This window comes from Oryx dammah, unplaced genomic scaffold (genome assembly GCF_014754425.2).
Source record: "Oryx dammah isolate SB20612 unplaced genomic scaffold, SCBI_Odam_1.1 HiC_scaffold_18, whole genome shotgun sequence".
In the NCBI taxonomy this organism is placed as follows: Eukaryota; Metazoa; Chordata; class Mammalia; order Artiodactyla; family Bovidae; genus Oryx; species Oryx dammah.
In genome coordinates this window covers 82,907,713-82,932,684 of record NW_024070202.1, presented here as the reverse complement: position 1 = coordinate 82,932,684, position 24,972 = coordinate 82,907,713, and the positions used below count along the sequence as shown (strand labels likewise).

Below are 24,972 nucleotides of genomic sequence, written 5' to 3'. Positions count from 1 at the left end.
CCCAGCAGATGCGACGGGCAGGGGAGTTAGCGAGGATCTCTCTTAAAGACCACCAGACTGAGCCCAGAAGGGGTGGGTGCTGGAGGAGGCCTACGGAGGAGCCCCACCTCTCTACACCAATCCCTTTCTTGAGGGCCCCCTGTGGCAGGCTGGGAGCAGCCACCTCCTCGACAGGAGAAGAGAAGCCTGAGCTCTGAAAGCTCAGAACTGCAAGCAGAGGGATCAGGTGGGGGGTGGATGGAGAAACACGCACAAAATTTACCTGTTGCCTAGTGGAATGAGCAGACCTGAATGAGGCTAAGTTCCCTGCAGTTCAAGCTTTCAGTGTTAATGCTGCTGCCCTGGTCTCCAGTGATGAAACGTCTATAGTCTTTCCCAGAGCTACCCTTCCTCTTATACCTGTAAGCAAATTTTGAGACAACAAACAGCAAATCCAATAAGAACTGAACCTGCTTTATTAAACTTAAGGTTATAATGTTGGTCTGCATTTGACTCTCAGTAGTAAAGGGATATGTGTGTGTGTGTGTATCTGCGTTACAAATAATTTTGACAGAGACTGTATGTTCATCCCTAAGTAAAAAGCCACCTCACATTGGGTTTCCAGGTTTCTGAAAAAAAAAATAAATAAATAAATAAATAAAGCAATGAGCTTTGCAATATTTGGAACAAACTTAAACTAAATACATATATATTCTTTATCTGAAATTCAGGGAAATGCAAATCAAAACAACAATGAGATTTTTACCTCACTCCTGTCAGAATGGCTAATATCAACAAGGCTGGAAATAACAAGTGTTAAAGATATGGAGAAAAGAGAAGCCTTGTGCACTGTTGATGGGAATGTAAACTGGTGTAGTCAGTATGGAAAACAGTATGGAGCTTCCTCCATAAGTTAGAAATGGAACTACCACATGATCCAGCAGTTTTACTTCTGAGTGTTTATCCATAGAAAACAAAAATACTAAGAGATACCACCACCTCTATGTTCATTGTTTATAACAACCAAGACACAAAAACGACCTAAGTGCCCAAAACCAGATGGACAGATAAACTAGGTGTGGTATAGATATGTGTGTGTGTATATATATATATATATATGGTATATATGTGTGTTATATATATATGTATATATATATATATATAGAGAGAGAGAGAGAGAATTACCATTTTGTGCCCTAATTATGTGGTGGATTTACAGCACTCTACTGGATCTTCTTAGATGACAGATGTGGTCCAGCTACAGAAGACAGAATCCATGTGCATCCAGGTCAGATAATATTGTTCAGTCCCTTCCAAACATCAGAGAAAATATTTCAGCCTCACAACCAGGAGCATATAAACATACAGTCGATTATAAAAGCAGTTCAGTTCAGTTCAGTTGCTCAGTCGTGTCCGACTCTTTGCAACCCCATGAATCACAGCACGCCAGGCCTCCCTGTCCATCACCAACTCCTGGAGTTCACTCAGATTCACATCCATCGAGTCAGTGATGCCATCCAGCCATCTCATCCTCTGTCGTCCCCTTCTCCTCCTGCCCCCAATCCCTCCTAGCATCAGGGTCTTTTTCAGAGTCAACTCTTCGCATGAGATGGCCAAATACTGGAGTTTCAGCTTTAGCATCATTCCTTCCAAAGGAATGACCCAGGGCTAATCTCCTTCAGAATGGACTGGTTGGATCTCCTTGCAGTCCAAGGGACTCTCAAGAGTCTTCTCCAACACCACAGTTCAAAAGCATCAATTCTTCGGCACTCAGCTTTCTTCACAGTCCAACTCTCACATCCATACATGACTACTGGAAAAACCATAGCCTTGACTAGACGGACCTTTGTTGACAAAGTAATGTCTCTGCTTTTCAATATGCTGTCTAGGTTGTCATAACTTTTCTTCCAAGGAGTAAGCGTAACTCTGCTTAAATAGTTAGCCAAGAAGGGAAAGAGTAGATCTTACAATTTTATCTTATATGAAAAAAATAATCTGTAACTATATACAGTGAAGGATATTGACTTAATGTGGTGACCATTTCAATATATAAAATATAAAATTTCTATCTTGTATAACTGAGAATAATATAATATTTATTTTTAAAATATGTTTTAAAAAAGAGAGAAAAGTAGTGGATTGAATGAAGTATCTGTGCAGCAGGCATAGGGGCAAGCAAGCTGGCAGAAGCAGCCAGTTGCAGCAAACAGGAGCCCTGCGCTGAATGTATGGTTCCCAAGACACTCCAGCCTCTCTTTTCCACAACAGTGTTCAGACATAAAGCAAAAATGTGGGCATGTGAAGAGTATGATCCTTTTTTAAAATACTTTAAATTCTTGGCTGACCTCATTCTTGGTCTCTTCAGTGTCTATTTCATGGCTCATGTTCGATACATAAACTGCTATAAAAATACAGAGTAAAATGTAGCTTTTTGCTTTTCACATTGCATCTCAAATTTTTGGGGGTTCTGTCTTTTTAAGCATGAAAAAAAAAACCATAATTGAGGGAGTTCCAAAAGGGAGTGGTTATATGTATACCTATGGCCGATTCATGTTGAGGTTTAACAGAAAACAGCAAAATTCTGTAAAGCAATTATCCTTCAATAAAAAATTAATTAATTTTAAAAAAGTAATTGAAAGTCACCAAAGGGAAAAAAACTGAAGATGGTATCTCCTTTTTGAAAGTTGAAATGAGGACACCCACTGCTGATGTTAGTGAACGGCTAGTAAAGAATTTATTGATTCACAGACATGGTATCATATCCACACATATATACATACACCTGACTGTGGCTGGTAAGATAATGTTAAGATCCACCCTATATTCAGTGAGATTGAGTGATCTCTTAATGAAAAGTTGGAGAAAAGTTTTGTGTTGTGTTCCTGATCAAAAAACCTCTTAATAAATTCGAGTAGCATTTATTTGTAAGCAAAATCTCTTTCTGTTTTGATTTACAGAAGGTAATTCTTGTTTCATGTCTCAGATTTCTTTTTCTGTTTTTCAACACCTTACATTTCTTCGCAGGTTTTTAGCTCATGCACTTGCACTATTTGTACTATTGTAAAAAGTAATAATACTGAAATATCAAAATGATTAGTTTTGTTTTTCTTATTTTGCATTACGTATTTGGCCTGAAGTACTGGTATCACAACAAGAAGACATGATAGATTTTGAATATATATAAAAGGTACTAGACATTTTATATTATGTATCATGAAATAATAGTTTTCTTACAGAGGTAGCCCCTAAGATAGTCTGAGTACTGTTATTTTGAACCCAAACTATAAAATCTTTTTCCCTTGTGTTTAGCTAGTTTGAATTCAAATGAACTCAATTATATTTTGAGTTGCTTTTGTAAAACAGAAGTATTCAATGCAATGCTTCATGGGAAGGCAGTGTGTCTGTCAGTTTCCTTTCGTTATGTAACATCATTCAAGTAAAATCCAACTGCATGAAGGAAATGGTCTGTCTCAGGTGGATACTGGTCATTTATGTGGACCTAATCAACTCCATCCATGCTTGGTCTAAGAATGGGCCACAGGACAGAAATGCAGATGAAGGCTCCCTGGGAGGATGAGGTCTAAGCAGGGAGAGCTCCTTACATGGGGAACATGCTGAGTCTGGCCTTGGACTGAAACCTCAAGAATTCAGTAGTGTCATCGCAAGGATTTGTCCTGTGTCAGGAGTGGACTCGTGTCTACAGCACAACCACAGATGGGGCCTGAGCTGGACGTCAGGGTGTGACTTTAACTTGAGAAGGGACTCCACTCCTGACACACTGGCTGCACCAGTTAGATGCTGCCAGTCCTCCTAGGAAGCCAAGGCTCCCTAGATGTTGACTCTCAGAGCAGAGACCAAGAGGAAGGAAGGATGTGACTTGAATGTGCCCTGAGGTCAGAATGTGAGAGCTGAAGCCACGACCTCAGCAGTGGAGCCCTGCTTCCCTCTGAGGCTGGACAGATGGAATGCAGGACATGGACTCCCATCCTGGGCCTGCTGGGTGGGGAGGGGGTGGGACACCTGCTCTTCACACTCATGTGTCTGAGCAGCCCTCTGTTATTCACCCGTTACATTGTCACCTGGTGTTCAGTTCAGTTCAGTCGCTCAGTCGTGTCTGACTCTTTGCGATCCCATTAATCGTAGCACGCCAGGCCTCCCTGTCCATCACCATCTCCCGGAGTTCACTCAGACTCACGTCCATTGAGTGGGTGATGCCATCCAGCCATCTCATCCTCTGTTGTCCCCTTTTCCTTCTGCCCCCAATCCCTCCCAGCATCAGAGTCTTTTCCAATGAGTCAAGTCTTCCCATGAGGTGGCCAAAGTCCTGGAGTTTCAGCTTTAGCATCATTCCTTCCAAAGAACACCCAGGACTGATCTCCTTTAGAATGGACTGGTTGGATCTCCTTGCAGTCCAAGGGACTCTCAAGAGTCTTCTCCAACACCACAGTTCAAAAGCATCAATCTTTGGCGCTCAGCTTTCTTCACAGTCCAACTCTCACATCCATACATGACCACTGGAAAAACCATAGCCTTGACTAGACGGACTTTTGTTGGCAAAGTAATGTCTCTGCTTTTCAATATGCTATCTAGGCTGGTCATAACTTTCCTTCCACGGAGTATGCATCTTTTAATTTCATGGCTGCAGTCACCATCTGCGGTGATTTTGGAGCCCCAAAAAATAAAGTCTGACACTATTTCCACTGTTTCCCCATCTATTTGCCATCAAGTGATGGGACCAGATGCCATGATCTTCGTTTTCTGAATGTTGAGCTTTAAGCCAACTTTTTCACTCTCCTCTTTCACTTTCATCAAGAGGCTTTTTAGTTCCTCTTCGCTTTCTGCCATAAGGGTGGTGTCATCTGCATATCTGATGTTAGTGCCCCTAGTAAGCCTTGCTCAGATTGACTATGAAATCATTTTTTCCCATTTAGAGAACTTGCATGACTTAGTATATGACAGACTCAATTGCACAGGTGAGATCGGGCCTCCAAATCTCTGTTCTTGTGAGGAATCAAGCATGTCACATCTGTCCATGAAGCTTGGTTCAAGGATTGGGTCTTGTGTCACCTAGTCTATGCAGAGAAAAATGAAACCAAGAAGTAGCTGCCTCAGAAAGTCACGAATCATGGAAGATCCTAGGTGGCTGGTGGAAAGTCAGGGATGATCTTAGTGCTGCAAGGAGTCCTGTCTGCTCCTTTCTTCAGGGTCATGAGCATAGACAAAGATTAAGATATGAACATCCTGAGCATAAAGTTCCCAACTCATGTAGGAGCTCATCAGAGGAACTATACAAAGAAATAATGAGGAATTCGGGTCAGATAGTCTAGAGTATGTTTGATAACAATCACATGTGCTTGCAGAAGAATCTTTTCTTCCATTAGCTGTGACCCTTTGAAAGTGAGCAAAGTTGGCTGTGGTTTAACTGTTCTCATTTCCTTGCTACACCCCACCTACCCCTTGCACAGTCCCAACCAGTAGAGGCCAGTTGGAGCATTTTCCACGAATCAACCACATTCAACAGAGCAGGTGAACAAAGAAGCCTGAGAAAATGAAACCCAATCAACACATCAGCACATCAACCCCCTCCTGCTGCCATGCAGACTGTCACCCACAGCCCCACTGCCCTTCCCTCTCTGCCCCTCCCAGGCTAGGGCAGTCCAGGGCAAGTTGGGGCAGGAGGTTGCTGAGAAGTTGGAATCCACAGGAGACATGCCCAGCAGGGCCCTGACTGTGACATCAGCTGCATAAAACTTTCAGTGATTTGCACGTTTCTCTTTCTTGCCTTCTACACTTAAATACACTTTTCTCACAGAGAAGAAATAGTTTCAAATCTCTAAGACCAGGGCCACATATTTCATCTAAAGATGTCTGATCAAATTCCTAAGAACCAAGGAGTTGATCTGGACTTCCCAAGTGGCTCAGGGGTAAAGAATCCATCTGCCAATGCAGGAGACCCCAAGTTCGATCCTTGGGTTGGGAAGATCTCCTGGAGGAGAAATAGCAACCCACTCCAATATTCTTGCCAGGATAATCCCATGGGCAGAGGAGGCTGGAGGGCTACAGTACGTAGGGTCCCAAAAGTGTCAGACACAACTCAGCAACTAAACAACAAAGAGTTGAGTAGATTAGGTTTTATCTATTTTCACTTGTCCAATTAGCAAAATCCTACATTTTACAACAGTCTCCCTACATTCACTTACTTTGTGTTTGGAAAAAAAAGGTGAAATGAAAGTTGGTCGCTAAGTCATGGCTGACTCTTTGCAACCCCATGGGCTTTAGTCCACCAGACTCCTCTGTCTATGGGATTTCCCAGGCAAGAATACTGGAGTGGGTTGCCATTTCCTTCTCCAAGGGATTTTCCCTACCCAGGGATTGACTCTGAGTCTCCTGCTTTAGCAGGCAGATTCTTTCCACTGAACTTTCACTTTCACTTTTTTTCCTATAAAAATGACAAATACACACAGTCTTAATGATATAAAACACTATTATGATTTCAGCATTTTTTAAAATAATAGCAAAATGTGTAAGATAATAGTGTATTATAAGGGAAAATTATTTTATAAATTATTGTGCATTAACCTAGCTATTCAAGCATCTCTGTACATTTGCAGAAAAAGAACTCTACGTTGTGTAAGTACAGAGAAGTTCAAAACAATATATGCTGTATACTACCTTTGAATATAAAGAGGGAAGTTAGAGTATGTACACATGCATATATATTTATATGTACACTCATATTTGTTATAAAAGATTCAGACAAAGCAAAAGCATAACGTTAAAGATGAAGAAAGGTAAATAAAATGGTTCAAGCAAGATTACTTGGTGTATTTTTTAGAGTGTTTTGATTGGTTTTAGATCCATGCAAAGATATTATCCAAAATTTTTGGTGGATACTATAATGAAGATTGACTTCCCTGATAGCTCAGTTGGTAAAGCATCTGCCTACAATGCAGGAGAGCCCAATACAATTCCTCAGTTGGGAAGATCCACTGGAGAGGGGATAGGCTACCCACTCCTGTATTCTTGGGCTTCCCCTGTGGCTCAGCTGGTAAAGAATCCACCTGCAATGCGGAAGACCTGGGTTCGATCCCTGGGTTAGGAAGATCCCCTGGAGAAGCTACCCACTACAGTATTCTGGCCTGGAGAATTCTATGGACTGTATAATCCACGGGGTCACAAAGAGTCAGACACAACTGAGTGACTTTCACTTTCATAATGCAAATTATTTTTTCAATGACACTTCCTGATTGATGTTCCAATTCTAAAAATAATCTAATTTTTTTTAAGATGCACAGTAGTCTGTCACATGACATCATTTATTTTCAGTTTCTTATTGAGGATTACAGTTCACTAGGGGCTGCAGCAAATGGCACTACGATGAATGAACATCCAGGCAGATAAATTTACAGGTACATTTTGTCTCCTTGTGAAATTGATAAGTGGATGGTAAGTCACTTTCAGAGCAAAGCACATGGTACACTTGTATAATGAGTTCTGTGATGGCTCCTTGTGCCCGAGATCTGAGCTGGCAACCCTGAAACTATTTCAGTCACTTGATGCCTCAACCTGGCTGCGTGTTAGAGTTATTTAATATTGAAGGAGATTTTAAAAGTCTGATATCTGGGTTATGATGAACTCTGACTCTGGTAACTTTTTTTCTTATATGATTAATTACTTTTTATTTATTTATCTATTTACTATTATTATCTATGTATTACTTCAGCTTCCCTGGTGATTCAATGGTTAAGAATCCATCTGCCAATGCAGGAGACATGGCTTTGATCCCTGGGCTAGGAAGACCCCCTGGAGAAGGAAATGGCAACCCACTCCAGTAATTTTGCATGGAGAATCCCATGGACAGAGGACCCGGCAGGTTACAGTCCATGTGGCTGCAAAGAGCCGAACATGACCTAGCAACTGAGCATGTAGGCATGTATTGTTTATTTATTTGTCAATGTAATCATTTATTTACAGTTATAATAAGAGAGCCACTGATACACTGAAAAAAGCAGCAGGATTTAAGTCAGGCAGACCTGGCCCATGTGGACTCTGCTACTGCTCTGTGTTTAACCTTGGGTATTTCCTCACCTCTCTGGGACCTCCTTCTTATGAATGAATTAGAGATATGAGGTGGAACAGAGTAGGACACGACTGAAGCGACTTAGCAGCAGCAGCAGCAGAGATATGAGGTAGCAAAATACAGGCACAGAGATCAGAGAAATTCGGCTCTAAATAATTATTACTTACAAAATGGTTGTAGTGAGCAGATAACTCCACCTCTTCCATCTTTAAACTGTGGACTATAACTGTATTTTCCTTCAAGGGCTCTTAGAGGATTAATTAAATTACCTGGTGAAAGATAGTAACTGAATCCCTGTTTTATCCACATCTAACCTGTGTGTGAAGGAAATTAAATTAGAGATGATTCTTAGTGGTTCCATGTTTATGTGGAACCTACTGATTCTACAGTAGAGCTACCAACAGTAGAAACTAGTTGCTGTTGAGGTCTTGCATGGATCAAGCATCACTGACTCTGTTCCACATGCCCAGGAGACAGGGCTCTGTAACTTCATCACACAGATGAGGGAATGATGGCACAGAGAGTTCAAGTTGCTGCTGAGGTCACACGGATCCTAATACAGGCCCAGGGTTCAAATGCAGGCCTTCAAAGGTCATAGTCTGCATGCTTCACCCTCCACCTGATGCTCCTCTGGCGCTGGAGCAGTTTTCATGGGGTTTATGTGAGGATCAGGAGGTAGTGTTTGTGAGACTGCAGTACAATCTGAGCACACACAGTGCAAAGTCTGCTGGGTGTCACAGTATCACCATACAAATATCCCAAACCAATGAGTCTGAATCTGATGACTTTGAAAGAGAAGTCACTAGATGGGCACTTTCTTTTAGCTGTAGCTCGTCTTGGAACCAGTGCCCCAAAGACCATAATCACTGAAACATAAAAATGTGGTATTGACCGTTATTACAAGCATGCTGAATTTGATAGCTCAATTGTCATGCTGTTTCTTATCTTGATTCAATTTCATGAAATTAAAGTACACACAGACAAAAATTTACTTTTTGTATATATTTTAAATTTTATGCCTATTATGAAAATTAAAGTTCAGAGTTCAAGCAACAAAGCTGGAGGCTCCAGGGTGTGGGGCAGGGAGGGGCAGGGTCATGGTCAGCTGAGCTGAGGGAGGAGACAGGGAGCTGCCTGCTGTGTGTGCTCAGGAGGCCTGTGGAGTCAGGGGTGGAAGGAACTGCTGAGGTTGTGGGGATAGTGCTGGGAGAGGCTCCCAGGACCAGCCCTGGGCCCTACCCCGAGTAATGGCAGAATTCTTGTTACAGAGTCAAACTCTCTGTTTGCCCAATGGCTTGAAAATTTGTTACCTAAAAATGACATAATAGATAAATACAACTATGAACTGAGACAGTACAAACCCAGCAAGAAAGTAGAGAATTTTAGGGATAGATGATGAGGGAAAATTGACCCTTTTGTGGTCCCCTCTGTCACGAGCTCTTTCCATCACAGCAGATGCCTCTTGTAAACATAGATAGAGAAGGTGATGATGACAAAATAGACCACACTCTTGAGGATGAGGAGGAAGTAGGTGTAGTAGGCAGAGGTGTTCAGGAGCTGTAGTTGCAGGGTATCTAGAAGTCATTTTCATTAGTTTCAAGAGTTCTTTTGAGAGAATAGGATATATTAATGGAAGCAGTGGTCACAACTATTTATTTCTAGTCACCTAGGGACACCTCTCCACCATCTTTGTACCCAAAGAAAACAAGTACAACCACCATGAGTACTGTCAGCTCCAGTACAATGCAGAACCCACTTGACAAGTCAAGTCAATCAACAACCTCAGCTAAATTCACTAGATCCTCCCAAGATATTAAAAAAGCAAGGTTATGCTTTTAATGAATGAGTCCTATAGAAAAAAGTATTTTTGATAAATAGCATTTAGCCTGTTTTTGCCCCCACCACATCTCTGAGTAATAATAATAGGTAATATTCATTAACCACAAATGAAATGTCAAACATTTATTCTGTGAGTTTTGTATGTAAAATTCTACTCTTATTTAAGTTTTAAAATAACCAATGAGATTATTAGTTTCAATCCCATTTTACCAGTAAACTGAACCCAGAAATAATTTGCCTGATGCCTTACATTTAAAAAGTGCTAGAAACTACATTTCAATTTCAGCAACATGACTTTGAAGAACGCAGTCTTAGATGCTCTGTAATCCTGCATCTCCATGTGCAATAAATACTCCAGACATCAGAGTTAAGTATATATATGAAGTTAAATTGCTGATTTGGCATCTGAGCCATTATATACTGTGCATCAATGAGATGCCTAAGAAGAATACAAACCTTGGAGATCAGGTAGGGTTCACAGTAGTGTGGGCAGGGGCTTTTAGTAAAGAGGATACTGTAAATAATGGATCAAAGTCTTGATCCCAGGTCCCTGAAACTTTAGGAGCTCAAGCCTCACTCACCTGGTTTTTTTCAGTCTAACATCACAGCTGTCATGTTATAGGAAAATTGCACTTACTCTCCTTTGAAGTTTTGCAAGAAATATATGATATCAAAAACTAATTAACAACAACGATGATGGACCTGACTTGTCTACTCAATTAACTATAAGGCTGAGTTTCTTCCTGTGGAAATTTTCCTTTTCCACACTTTATTTCAATAGAGTCAGAACTCCAGAATCACTAGCATTTGGTATGGAAAAAATCTCAGCAGGTGACAGGCTCATAACTCACTGCCCTTGGTCAGGTCAGGTGTTAGATGAGTTCTGGGTCCCCTGATACTGAGAATGGAGGAGGGGTCAGCAGGACCAGAGCCACAGCATCTAAATTCATGTAGGGAGAAAGGGTCACCAACTAGTTCTGATTCTGTGCTAACTAAATGGATACCTTGTGGAAGACTTTCCACATATGTGATCTTATCTCTCCAATAACTGAGGTGGTGTGATTGTTCCCTATTGTTGTTCAGTCGCTAAGTCATGACCAACTCTTTGCAACCCCATGGACTGCAGCATGCCAGGCTTCCCTGTCTTTCACTGTTTCTTGGAGTTTGCTCAAACTCATGTCATTGAGTTGGTGGTGCTATCCAACCATCTCTTCCTCTGTCACCCTCTTCTCCTCCTGCCCTCAATCTTTTCCAGCATTGGGGACTTTTCCAATGAGTTGACTATCCCAAAATGACAGAGTAGAAGGATGTACGCTTGTCTTCTCCTGAAATAACACTAAAATCACAACTAGCTGCTGAACAACCACAGACAAGAGGATGTTGGAATGCACAAAAAAAATACACCCCAGGTCCAAGGACAAAGGAGATGCTGCAATGAGATGGTAGGAGGGGTGCAATCATGTTAAAATCAAATCCCATACCCACTGGGTAGGTGACCCACAAACTAGAGAACAATACTATCAAAGAAGTTCTCACACTGTTGCGAAGGTTCTAGGCCCCACATCAGTCTTCCCAATCTGGGAATCTGGCAAAAGGATTGAGAATCCCCAAGGAATCTGTTCCCTAATAGCAAAAGAGGAACATATTGCTCAGAAAACATAAGGGATTTACCCATTTTTCATATAGCTAATAAAGAAAAGAACTGGTGTTTAAATTTCAGTCTGTAATACCAAGAAGCCCATACACTTACACCCTTGCCCACAGGCTATCCTGTCTCAGGGCCTGGGCTTTGGGATTCTTGCTCTATATCTACATCATAGAGGAGGAATAGAGAATTGAGTAAGTGTATAAACCATTGTGAACTGATAAACCATTGATTCAGATGGCCTTGGTTGAATCCCCAGATCTAGCTGTGTGGCTTCGTTCAAGGGGCTTAATTTTAATAGCCTCCTCCCATCAATAAAGTGGGTGCAGAGGAAATATTATACCACCTCCTGGGAGTTTAATGAGGATTAAGCAGAAAATATACGCATGCAAGAGAGAGCACAACACCTTGTGCATAAGAAGCTTTCAGTTAGTGTCAGATTTCATGTATTAGCTACTAACATTGAATACAGATGAAAACTATTTGGAAGCAAAGAGAAATCAGGTTTCCCCAGTCATTAGAAGCAAAGTCACACTCTTCTGATGATGTGGAAGAATGGCATTGAGACATGTATACTATCATGTAAGAAACGAATCGCCAGTCTTTGTTCGATGCAGGATACAGGATGCTTGGGGCTGGTGCACGGGGATGATCCAGAGAGATGATATGGGGTGGGAAGTGGGAGGGGGTTTCATGTTTGGGAACTCATGTACACTCGTGGTGGATTCATGTCAATATATGGCAAAACCAATACAGTATTATAAAGTAAAATAAAGTAAAAACAAAAATTTTAAAAAAGTAGACATTTAATTTCCAAACCCATGGGGTTTCAAAAGTATCTTGGATATTAATCTCTCATTTTGATATTAATTTCTCATTTAAATGCCTTCTTCTCTGGTGCCTCAGACGGTAAAAGCATCTGCCTGTAATGCGGGAAACCCAGGTTCGATCCCTGGCTCAGGAAGATCCCCTGGAGAAGGAAATAGCAACCGACCCCAGTATTCTTGCCTAGAAAATTCCCTGGATGGAGGAGCCTGGTGGGCTACCGTCCATGGAGTCACAGAGTCGGACACGACTGAGTGACTTCACTTTCTTTCTTTCTTTCACTTTCTCTACAATCACCTATGTTTTCTCAGTCTTTCAACTTCACTGAGGCTTTCAATGGCTTAATCAAAGATCTCTCTTGGTAAACGTCATGTTGTCTTTGAAAATGAGGCTTCCCAAGTGGAGCTAGTGGTAAAGAATCCACCTGCCAATGCCAGAGACAAAAGAGACGCGATTCAATCACTGGGTCAGGAAAATACCCTGGCAAAGGGCATGGCAACCCACTCCAGTGTTCTTGCCTGGAGAAGCCCATGGACAAAGGAACCTGGTGAGTCCATAGGGTCACAAAGAGTTGAACACAACTTAGCCTGCTCTAGAAAATATGTGGGCTGTTTTCAAATATCTTTTGATATTGATTTATAACATAATTCCACAGTGATAAGAGTACAGACTCTGTATGATTTCAGTACAAAACTATGAAATTTTTGCACCTTGCTTTATGTCCCCAGACATAAAGTGTCTCCTGGTTTATAGTCTATGGGAACTTAAATAGAATTTGTATCCTGCTGCTGTTTGAAAATTATATAAATCTTAATTATGTTGAGTTGGTTCATAGTGATTTTCATATCTACTATATCATCCTACTTTTCTGTATATTCATTCTATTAATTTTTCAGAGTTTGATATTGAAATTCCAACAAAATCTTATCTACTTAAAAAATAACTTTAATATATAGTGGAACTATATGTAAGTTTGTTCAGTATTTTCCAAGTCTCCTGTTAATGTGTTATTGTACTTTCATAATTTAAAAAAATAAAAAAAGAGGGAGAAAAATTAAAAATAATTTAAAAAATGAAACAAAGCCACAGTAATGAATGAAGCCCATTGTTTAGATAATTCAGGGCCTATCACTATACCCTCTAATTTACAGTCCACTCACACCAAAACCAGCATTTACTGTATTAAGATGGGTCCTAGGAAATGATAGTATATTGAATTAAAATATCACTCAGTCTACTTCTGCAAATCCAAACAGTCTGATTTTTCTACCTTAAACCAAGAAAGTTCAAAATTTAAGTTTATCCAGAGGAAAAAAATTGTGCTGTAGCCTGACATAAAGGCGAACATAGACAAAACTTACTGTTTTCATCGTTCAGACGTGCTTTTGTAGAATGAACATCAGTGACTTCTGTAAGAAAGGAGACCAAGTATTAGTTTATTGTTCATACCTAGTTTTTGACACTGTGATATGAATGTATGTGTGTGTCTCTATACATACTCATAATCTACATATTTATCATGTATAATCTATGTATTATATGTATATATACATATATATATACATATATACTTTGCCAATAAAGAGTCAGGAGAGATACTGATTAAAAATATCAGCCCCACAAATCCACAAATAATTGGTCTTTCCCACTATAGACCAGGGAAGTTAAAAAGATAATTTGATCAGGAGGGGGAAAAGTTAGAGGATGAAATGAATGCAGATATATTGAAAATTTTACTATTTTCCTGTGTTGGACAGCTTTTGTAGAATAAATATTAGTGCCTTCTAGAAGAAATGAGATCAAATATTATCGGTCAACTTTGCCTATTATTTTAGAGTCTGCCCATATGTCTATACATATACATGTGTGTCTGTGTGCATATATCTGTACATATATATATTCTCCTGACAGAGAGACAAAAGAGGAGTCATTAAAAGTTTGACAGTGATGAACCCAATTGCAGTTAATTGGTCTTTTTCACTTTGTTCAGTTGCTCCGTCCTGTCTGACTCTTTGAGGCCCCATGGACTGTAGCCCGCCAGGCTCCTCTGTCCACGGAATTTTTCAGGCAAGAATACTGGTGTGGGTTGCCTTTTAAGCCAGGAAAACTTCAAAAGGGAAAATAATCAGAAAGGAAAAATGACTGAAGCCTGACTTACAGGCAAACATATACAAAAACTTACCACTTTCATCCATCAAACCATCCTTTGGAAGTTCAGTAGTAATGACAATTGAAGTGACAACTATAAGAAATGAAAACAGTTATTAATAAGCTTTTCATGCCTGTTATTTGACAGTGTGCACATGGGTTTATACATGTGTAATTGTAACACACACATATATGTATATACTCTACTGACAAAAAAAATTCATTAAAAATAGGAGCCCCATAAACCAAGAATAGTTGGTCTGATTCTGTGCAATTCAGTAGATCAATTCAGCATCAAAACGAACTCATCTGATCCCAGAAACTAAAATAGAATCTCATGTTTGAAGGAGTCTGGCTCAAGCAAATTTCCAATCTGGGAAAAATAAACAACCAGCCACACCTTTCTCTATCACTCATATTCCCATTATCAGCTACTCTTGCACAAGATTCTACAGATGTGGTGTGGGTGGGAATAAAGAAAACAATATTGAGAGTCTAATAGTCACTGAGTGATTATTACTGTGCCAGGCACTAATTTAAATACTGCACATGCAATATCTTGTCCCAGTGACACTGGGGTGAACTGTGTTTTGGGAGATTTCATGATATGAAACAGGAATAAGAATTAGAGGGTAACTTGCTGAGAGTCATACCAGTGATGGCAGAGCCAGCATTCCAAGGATCATGGTGGGGAAATAAATGAGACAAACATATGGAAGGTACTTTGCAAAAATAACATAGAAATGTAAGAAATTAATCTATAGAAAGAAAACAGAATTCCACCACTGTGGACACTAAAACCTTCTCTTCTATATATCTCAAGTATTCTTACCAATGACAATTTTATTATGGGGGCTTGGCATTTCAGTGGAATTTTTTAAAGGACAGAAAAATAGGTCAAATCATGTTTATAATCCCCCAACCATTGAAAACCAGAGGCAAGAATTGTATTTATTTGCAATTTTAAAAAGGCATTCATATAAGTAAAACATTTTCTGTATAGATAACGGTTTGTTGGATAGAGGAAAACTGTCACAAAAGTCAACTGGGCTCCTCCTTAGAAATTTGCTGCAGAATGAAGTTAACTGAAATGACCTCAGTAACTTTGTTGCCATGAGTAGCCTATGGGAAACATTTGTCTGATCAATTAAGTGCCAAGTGTAACACATTATAACCCAAACCTCGCCTTTATGATAAGCATCACCATGAAAGTTATTTGAATTCTTATTTTTTTCTGATCACTAGAAAACTTAAAATCTAAGGACAATTAAGTCCATAGTTATATTATAACAGCACTTTGTCTGTTTGCTTCCCCTTTATTAGCCACAGAAATAAAGATTCAGGGCTACTTTAAAATCTTACTTTAAAGAGTCTTATAAAAGATACAAAAAACCCGCAATGAAGTTATGAATAAGTACACCTGTGTTATGTTTTTGAAAGCAAGCATTTTCACTGTCATTACTTCACTTACTCTTCATTGCAGTCCCAAGACAAAATGTTCAAAGTAAGTGTTTGAAGCTAATTTGATCACTGGACAAACTAAGGGTCAGAGAAACTTACTTCAGAAATATGGATGGCTCAGTGCAAAAGTCTCTACATTTTATTATATTTTTGGACATGTTTCCCACTGTTTAAAAAGGGTTTTAACCAGAGGGAAAAGTCCAAACTGATTCCTTCTTATGGGCCCTCTGGGACCTTTAGGCAGTTGTGTTCTTATGAAGGACTTTAAGTTATTCAGAACTTTTGAATGATTACAGAAAGGCCATATACTCATTGCTGTACGGCATCCTCCTGGAAGAGTAATTCACCCCAGTGTGTTCATTCACATCCCTTCAGGCCTGGTGTGTGCTAGGGTTGCAATGAGAGTTGTGGGAGGAATTTTCCATTAGCAAGCAATACATTCATTATATAGAATGTACGTCTCTACACTTTAGCCTCACCCCATTTTTGTTTACAAAATTTTACCTTATGGTGGTATATAAAACACAAATCTTGAAAATATAAGACCATGTATCATAATAAAAATACAGTGGTCAAATTATTCCACTTTCTATTGAGCTGCAATCTAACTCTCTCATACAAACACCATTTTGTCAATAATATGCATTTGTAAGCAAGATTGAAATGAGGTGACTTTGCTCGATAAGCAGAATATTCATAAAAGACATAATTATTCTTCCTTCCTGATCATCTAAGATCAACAACAGTGGAATTTCTCTCTGTGTGCTTTGCTGGAGAGCTGCAGTCCATGGTGTTGCAAAGAGTCAGACACAACTGAGAGACCGAACAAGTGTGCTATGAACACTATCAGTTCAGTTCAGTCGCTCAGTCGTGTCCGACTCTGCGACCCCATGAATCGCAGCACACCAGGCCTCCCTGTCCATCACCAGCTCCCGGAGTTCACTCAGACTCATATCCATCCCGTCAGTGATGCCATCCAGCCATCTCATCCTCTGTTGTCCCCTCCTCCTCCTGCCCCCAATCCCTCCCAGCATCACAGTCTTTTCCAATGAGTCAACTCTTCGCATGAGGTGGCCAAAGTACTGGAGTTTCAGCTTTAGCATCAGTCCTTCCAAAGAACACCCAGGGCTGATCTCCTTCAGAATGGACTGGTTGGATCTCCTTGCAGTCCAAGGGACTCTCAAGAATCGTCTAGGTGCTTCCATATACATTGTTTTATTTAAACCATATAACAGTCCTAAAAGCCATCATTATAAACAATATTTTGGCTGATGAAATCAAGGTGGGTAGTATTTAAGCACATTTCTTAAGCTTCAAACTCGACCCCATGGACTGCAGCCTACCAGGTTCCTCTGTCCATGGGATTTTCCAGGCAAGGGTACTGGAGTGGGGTGCCATTGCCTTCTCTGGTAAGGAAATAGCTCAACATTTTAAAAAAGATTTATATTTGTTTTTCATTAATGGACAGAAGATATGGGGTATTCCCTTTGAAAAAAATGTTCTGGGAGGCTGCATTGACTAACTAAAGGAAAAAAGATCTCCTGATATTTTCCTCTTTTATTTTTCTCATGTTTGATGATACGTATGTGTTCTTTCTCCATGCATTTTCAGTCATGATTAATCAGCTGAACTTCAAATATATGTCAGTGGTCTTCGTGGTGTTTCCCTGTTGGGATGGCAGAACTCTGTTGCCATTTTTTTCTCTCCAATAAACCTTAGTAACATGAGAGGAAATTTCTCCAGAAGACAAAGGTACGTTCCAGCATTATTGCAGCTGATTTCAGGAATTGAAGGAAGAAATATAGTGGGCTTGGGGGACACGTCTACATCAAAGTCTCTATCTGTAGGGGAAAATAAAGTAGTCATTAAAAAGAGCTGCTAGATAAATACAAACATTGTGTGGTTTGAAACAACCCAGCAAGAGGTAAAAGGAAGAAAAGTTGCCATTGAATTACAGCCTGGCTGTTCATCTACAGTAGATGGTATGTGATCACTGTTCTTATTTTCAATGGGAAGAGATATTCAAGCCATCATGTAACTTGAAAAAAGTCCCAGCTACTAAGTAACAGAGGATAGATTATGTTGCCCTTCATTCTTTTTCCACATGTTAAAGTGAGGTGTGACTTTTAACTGACCCGTACAAGGCTTCCAACATTTATGAACACATTTTTAAACAATCTCTTTCATTAGTAGAATAGACATATATACACTACAATGTGTAATATAGATAACTCATGAGAAGTTGCTACTTAACACAGGGAGTCCAGCTTGGTTCTCTGTGATTACTCAGAAGAGGGGTGAGGGGAGGGGAGGAAGGCTCAAGAGGGAGGTGTTATATGTATAATTATGGCTGATTTGTGTGTGTTGTTCTATGGTGGAAACCAACATAACATTGTAAAGAAATTTTCCACCAATTATAAAATAAATTTTAAAAACTAGAAAAAATATATATTTAAAAAATCTTTTATTCTATCATTCAGTTCAGTTCAGTCGCTCAGTCATGTCCAACTCTTTGTGACCCCAAGAATTGCAGCACGCCAGGCCTCTGTGTCCATCACCAACTCAAGGAGTTTACTCAAATTCATGTCCATTGCGTCGGTGATGCCATCCAGCCATCTCATCCTCTGTCATCCCCTTCTCCTCCTGGCCCAATCCCTCCCAGCATCAGAGTCTTTTCCAATGAGTCAACTCTTCACATGAGGTGGCCAAAGTATTAGAGTTTCAGCTTCAGCATCAGTCCTTCCAAAGAACACCCAGGACTGATCTCCTTTAGAATGGACTGGTTGGATCTTTTTGCAGCCCAAGGGACTCTCAAGAGTCTTCTCCGACACCACCGTTCAAAAGCATCAATTCTTTGGCACTCATCTTTCTTCACAGTCCAACTCTCACATCCATACATGACCACAGGAAAAACCATAGCCTTGACTAGACAGACCTTTGTTGGCAAAGTAATGTCTGCCTTTGAATATGCTACCTAGGTTGGTCATAACTTTTCTTCCAAGGAGTAAGTGTCTTTTAATTTCATGGCTGCAATCACCATCTGCAGTGATTTTGGAGCCCCCAAAAATAAAGTCTGACACTGTTTCCACTGTTTCCCCATCTATCTGCCATGAAGTGATGGGACCAGATGCCATGATCTTCGTTTTCTGAATGTTGAGCTTTAAGCCAACTTTTTCACTCTCCTCTTTCACTTTCATCAAGAGGCTTTTTAGTTCCTCTTCACTTGCTGCCATAAGGGTGGTGTCATCTGCATATCTGAGGTTATTGATATTTCTCCCAGCAATCTTGATTCCAGCTTGTGTTTCTTCCAGCCCAGCGTTTCTCATGATGTATTCTGCATATAAGTTAAATAAGCAGGGTGACAATAGACAGCCTCAAAGTACTCCTTTTCCTGTTTGGAACCAGTCTGTTGTTCCACGTCCAGTTGTAACTGTTGCTTCAGGTCAGGTGGTCTGGTATTTCCATCTCTTTCAGAATTTTCCACAGTTTATTGTGATCCACACAGTCAAAGGCTTTGGCATAGTCAATAAAACAGAAATAGATGTGAGTTGTATATATTTCAAAATTTATAAAATTTTGAATAATAAAATGCAAAATATAAGTACAGAGTTATAAAATCATTTATTTAATCTTTTATTTATTAACTTTTAAGGAAATACAAGAAATATAAGAAGAAAGAGTATTAGATTTTAGTAAAGAGCATTAAAATTAAACCTGAATAAATGAAAGACATATAGTTGTGAAAGAAAACTCAAAATCATAAAGATGCTAATCTTTCCTAAATTCATGTATATGCTTATAATTCCAATCAGATTAAGAAAATATTTTGTTTTTGTCCAATGGTATAAGTGTTGGGGAGTAAGCTAGTTAAGTTATATAAATATGAAATAATTTAAAAATTATTTTTTAAGAATAATAATGAATAGACATTTGGCATAGCAGACCTCATCTGCTATTGTAAATAATATGATAATGGTATAGGAATATTGAGACATGAACGAATCCAAAATTTTCCAGCCAATATTCCAAGTATATACTGAAATAAAGCTACTACAAAAACATGTTTAAATGTTGGAGAAATAATAGATTATTTTAAAACTAGACTTGAACTATTGGTTATTTGTTATAAAAACAAAAATAGCTTTCTATCAAACATCATAAGTTAGATTTATATTTAAAAGCATCTAGAGGTATGAGCTAGAAAGAACAAGCACGAAACTAATTGAGTCCTTGGGTAGAGAAACTTGGAATAGAAAGATGACAAGAGAACAGGAGACACACTTAATTTTTAAGAAAGAAGAATGTAGACAATCTTTCCTTTCTACAGCATTTCCAAATCAGTATTTTTTAAAAAGAATTCATTACAAGAAGATACTGAAGATTGTAGAGAGAAAAGTGACATGATCACCTCTGAGCTTTAGGAAGATAAAGTGCAGGAAGGTGAGTTGGTCAGGGAAGCAGACATGTTTCAGAGATGGTCGTCATAAGCCACTGAGAGGCGTCTGAGGACCCAGGCTACTGCAGTGACAGTGAGGGTGGACAGAAAGGCTGGTACAATAAATATTAACATGTTTGTCAGAATTTCTAAGGTATTCACCTGGGAAAATTTAAATTATCAACAATGCTGAAAGTAAAGAAAAAGATGTTTTAATACCCCAATACACACTCTGTGGTGGAGCTTCAAGGTCAAGGTTGTAGGGAGCCATCCTATCCAAGTCCTTCAATAAGATTTCAATCACCTCACAGCAAACCAAGGTAAAGAAGGAGCTGAGTGCAAATATTCTATTTTTTCCTGTGCCAAGGAGATACAGGAAGTTTGAAACTTTGGGATGTTCTTCTCCAAAGACCTATTCTTTCAGTATAGAAAACGATTCCAGAAGCTGTTTTACTGATCCCTCTTACTGGTTCAACCATGCCAAGTATGACAAAAGTAGACCCTCTCATTTTTTTATTTAGTGAAGTGAAAGTTGCTTAGTTGTGTCCGACTTTCTGTGACCCCCATGGACTGCAGTCCATGGGATTCTCCAGGCCAGAGTACTGGAGTGAGTAGCCTTTCCCTTCTTTGGGAGATCTTCCCAACCCAGGGATCTAACCCAAGTCTCCCACATTGCAGGCAGATTCTTTACCACCTGATCTACCAGGGAAGCCCTTTCTTATTCAGCTACATATTAATTTAAATCTTCTAGCTCCACTAAGACTTCTGGCACCTCCTTTGTGCTCAGCCCTTGCTGAATACTTTTGACAGCAGAGAGGAAGCAGAGAGTCATGGGCCTATCTCAGCCAAGGCTGTGGTTTTGTCTTTCAACCATCTGGGCTCCAAGTGGCTCCTGGGAGGAAAGCTCATTGTAGAGGACTCCTATCTGTCTCACTAATACCCTCTTTACTCAGGGCTGAGGCCACAGATAACATTGACAAGCACTAATGGTTATTAGTGTGTGACAGGCACAGGTCTAAGTGCTCTATATGTATTGACCCAATAAATCTTCCAGCAATCCTACAACATGGGAACACTTATTACATCCTTTTAATTAATGGAGAGACTGAAGCTGAGAACACTGAGCAAGGTTGCTGTATGCCTTGTGTGGGTACCTACACATATTAGAAAAAAGGGGTGTCATTGGTAGAAAGGGACATGCTCCAACACAGTTTTTGAACTGCACACAGTAAGTCAATTAACACTCTGTACAGCTGCTTCCGAAAATCCCTGCTTCACTTTTGAATTTTTTCAATGTGGTGGCCACCTCCTCCATGAACTTGTCCTCTCCCAGCTCAGGCACAATGACCTCTTAGTTACACCATACACCCTAATGCTCAGGTTCTTATCACAAAGGGTTTTCCATTTCTGAGCAGCTCTCAGGCTGTTACCAATGAGGTCAGGCGTGTGTCCAAAGAATTTCAGTGAAGAATTCCAGCAAAGAAAGTGGTCAAACCAACCTATCAATTCAGTGCCCATGACTGAGCTGGAAGTCCTCTACTCTCTTTTCCTGACACCTATGGAAAATATTTCTGTCCTTCCTAGCAGGGTGAAATGGAGCGGTGCAGCACCAAACGTGATCATCAAGGGGCATGTCTCTGTGTTCCATCCTGATACTTTTCTTTGGCTTGATAGAGTTGTTATGCCTATTTTTTCCATTAAAAAATTCTTAGAACTCAGATGTCAGGAAAAATTTGTTGTATAAAATACTCTCTGCAGAGAGTTCTCAACATTACTCCCATACCCAAATATTGAATTCAAAGCAGATCAAAGAAATAAACGTGCAGAACAGAACCTTATTGGAAAAATATAAACGACAGTAAGTTTATTCTTCAGGCTTTCTGAAGTTGCGAAATAGTTAAAATACACGGTCCCTGGCCCAGAAAAGCAAGTTCAAATTGGTTCCTTTACTAACCAATCCTGTCTTCTCTGCAGTCACAGAAGTGAGAAGGACCTGAAACCTTGACCTGTGGTTGTGGGATTCTCATGAAGAAGTGTGGTGACCAGGAAGAGCAGCAGCATCCAGGGTGCAACAGAACAGAAGGGATTTTGGGTTGGGGATAAGTCCATGAGCAATATTCTAGAATGCTTTCCTGTGTCAGGCTGGGAATCAGCCCATTTCAGAGGGAGACGTGTCACTTTATCTGTTACTGCTAGCACAGCAGTTCTTATAAATCAACTTGAATAAGAATAAGCTATGGAGCTTAAGAATACGCCTGCAATGCGGAAGACCTGGGTCGGATCCCTGGGTTGAGAAGATCCCCTGGAGAAGGGAAAGGCTACCCACTCCAGTATTCTGACCTGAAGAATTCCATGGATTGTATAGTCCATGGGATTGCAAAGAGTCAGACACGACTAAGCAACTTTCACTTTCATGTGGAGCTTATTGAAGCTTCATTTCCAGCTGTCAGTCCAAGATTTGTTTTCATGGTGTTGAATGCCACTCAGAACATGCACTTTTACTCAAATCCAGATATTTCTGATGCAGGTGGTCCATGGGCCACAGTTTAAGAAACAGTGTTCTGATAGAAATTTGAAGGATCCAGTACAAAAGAGACATAAACATATGAATCTGGTATTTCTGTACTTCAGTATTAATTTATGTTCTTAAACCTAACCCAATAAGAAAGCCTCACCCCTTTCTTAACTGAACTTTCAGTTGAAATAGATACCACTCATTGTCTGGTTGTTGACCCAAATTGTTTTTTCAGTTGAATTATTGAGAAAAATATAATCTGATAAGTCTCATTCCAGTTTAGGATTTGGTTATATCAAAGTTGGAGGCTGGGTGGAAAGAATCTCTGGCTTTGCTTGTTTAAAACAGAACAGTTCTGGCTGCGGGTTGAACAGAAGGTGTAAGCAGAATACAACGGTTAGCCCAACTACAGCAATCACCTTTTTCCTGCACTTTCTCTGTGTCGGCCATGCCCTGGTTGGTGATGTAAGGGAAATATCAGTTTGTTCAAAATATAAGTCAGATACCAGCTTGAGGTTCAGAAAGCCCAAGTTTTCATTCCATCTTTTCTCATTCTTCATAATCCTGAATAATGAAGGTGCTTCATTCCCTCCCATCTGCTTTGGATAATGATTAGATAAATGGTTCAGTATAGCTAATCATCTCATTCTATTCTCCTAAATATCTCCAGGCACAGATCAGTCCCAGGTGCCCTATCATCCTTGTCCTAAAGAGAAGGTGAAATAGACTCCACTAGCTCCTGCTCCTGCTGCTGCTGCTGCTAAGTCGCTTCAGTCGTGTCCGACTCTTAGCGACCCCATGACTGCAGCCCACCAGGCTCCTCCGTCCATGGATTTTCCAGGCAAGAGTACTGGAGTGTGATGCCATTGCCTTCTCCGCACTAGCTCCTAGGGGAGCTAAAAGAATATGTTGCCTGGCAGCTGCTTGCCTGAGGCCTAAAGGTGGGGACCTAGTTTTAGAAAAAATGTGGTTTCTGAGAGGAGGGATGAGTAGTAATTGAACATAAATGTTGGGGAATGGGCATTGAAGTCAGGATTTCTCTTCCTTCAGAGTAAAGAGAATTGGGGAAAGTAAGTGTGGCAAGGGCTGGTCTATACTGTATACCATGGCTGTGCTTGGCCGTGACAAGCAAAATTTCCAGTGCAGTGTAAAGGAAGTCTAAACCAACGTGCTTCTCCCAGACACCACAGTAGTACATTCCAGAATCACTTTCTTGCAGGTTTGAGATTGCAAAAGTATAGCTCTTCTCTTTATAAACTTTGTACTTCCCTTCACTGATTCCTGATTCCAACACAACCTTTGAGTAGGAGATGTCGTAGTAAAGAAGGCGTTGGGGAGCTGTGCCCTCCTGGTACTTGTACCAGTGGATATATTTGACGGTTTGGGTAATAAGATCACAAATGATTTCAACAAATGACCCAGACCCAGCTGCCTTAGTAATTGACATCTTCTCCCCTTCCATGTTGGAAGACACCTGCATGACTGAAATTGGAAAAGCAACAAAAAATAATGAGGAAGAGGAAACAGCATTTCTTAGTACGACCCCACCCCCACCCCGCAGCACACATACACCGTTGCCACAAAACACAGAACAATCCCCCCAACATCCAGGCAACACACTTACCAGGAGCCAGGAAAACCAGAAGCAGCGCTGGGACCCACATCATGCCTGGGACAGTGAGCTAGACTAGGTTCCCGGTATAAGTGACAGGCAGGTCAGTCAGAGAATATCTCTCTTAAAGACCAGCAGGCCGAGCCCAGAGTGGGTGGGGGCTGGTTAAGACCTGGGGAGGAGCCCCACCTCTCTGTACCAACGCCTTTCTGGAGGGCCCCCCTGTGGCAGGCTGAGAGCAGCCACCTCCCCCACAGGAGAAGAGAAGCCTGAGCTCTGAGAGCTCAGAACTGCAAGCAGAGGGATCAGATCGAGGGGCAGGCAGAGAAATATGGACAAGCTTGCCTGTGGCCTAGTGGAGTGAGCAGAGCTGAACTGGGCTAATCAGTTCAGTGTTTCAGTGTTAGTGTTGATGCCATGGTCTTGTCCGGTG

General features: G+C 40.4%; 1 pseudogene; it reads right to left on the bottom strand.

The window, feature by feature from the left end:
* Positions 1–9,505: 9,505 nt before the first annotated feature.
* LOC120877531 lies at positions 9,506–24,624 on the bottom strand (annotated as a pseudogene).
* Between the last annotated feature and the right edge of the window lie 348 nt (positions 24,625–24,972).